The sequence below is a fragment of the Pediculus humanus genome, genomic scaffold (assembly GCF_000006295.1).
Source record: "Pediculus humanus corporis 1103172108265 genomic scaffold, whole genome shotgun sequence".
Classification (NCBI taxonomy): domain Eukaryota; kingdom Metazoa; phylum Arthropoda; class Insecta; order Psocodea; family Pediculidae; genus Pediculus; species Pediculus humanus.
The window spans coordinates 145,768-147,045 of NW_002987834.1; positions in this window are offsets into that span (position 1 = coordinate 145,768).

Genomic DNA, 1,278 nt, shown 5'->3' on the forward strand with positions numbered 1-1,278 from the left:
AACGTCACGTGACCATTCAAAATTATTCATTGTTCATCGTTCCGGAAACGATAATTTCTCATCTTTTTTTTTTTTTTTTTTTTTTTGTCCAGTTGACGAAATGTGTAACAGCTCTCGCAACGAGCGGATTGTGTTGACCTTTTCCAAAATTTTTTTTTTTTTCTTTAAATGAAATTTTGTCACATGACAAATTTTCATTTAAAAAAAAAAAGAAAAAAGGAAACTTTTATAAATACATTTTAATGTTTGACATAAAACAGAAAAAGAAAAAAAAAGAAAAACATTTTAAAACGGAACTAAAACCGGAACTAATTACAAAACTTTTCCGTAATCTTTTCCACCTTTTCACGGTTTATTACGAAACATTTGTCGCGGATTTGTTATTTTACACGTTACGACTTCCGCTTTAAAAAAAAAAAAAAATTTAAACAAAAACCATCAAAAATCCGACGTTTACTCTTTTCACAAAAAAAAATTTAAACATTTTGGAGAAAAGAAAAATTCCTTCCCCCCGTGTCCGCGTACGTTTTACCCCCTTTCCCGAATTATAATAATAATAATAATAATTAAAATTAATAACGATATAACTAGACAAATAAATAAAAATAAATATGGCGGGGCTGAGTTAAAATAAATTCTTGGCGATTCGTGAGTTTTTTTTTTTTTTCCAGTAAAAACCTTATTTATATTCGCTGGAGAAAATAAAGAAAATAAAGTTAAAAAAATAAAAAAATGAAAAGAATTGAAATTTACTATCTCGAAGCGTTTTGTTCCACGTCTGGAAAACGATCTGTTTGTTTGTATTGATTGAAATGTGTAAACACAGGTGGTTATATTTTTTTTTTTTTTTTTTTTTTTTTTTCGAAAAAAACTTTCAATGTTAATTTTTCAAAATAAAAATTATCTAAGTAACGTTTTTTTTTTTCTCCATATAATAAATTATCATTATTATGAAATTCCAGCAAAAAATTGAAAAAATGTAAAAAAAATTACTCCCCTAATGAAAATTTAATAATTTTCCGTAAAAAAGTATAATAAAAATTAAACTAACGATTAAGTTCTTACATTTAAAAAACTCTTTAAATTTAAACTAATGAGATCGTTACTCACGATTGTAGTGATTTGAACCACCGAATAACTACAACCGGAAATACTTTCTCGTAGTTACAATACTACAACCGGAAATACTTCGTAACACTACAATTTATTACTAAATAATCGAAATCGAGAATACTTTACTGGAGAATTTTTTTCTTTAAAAAATATTATTATAAATTT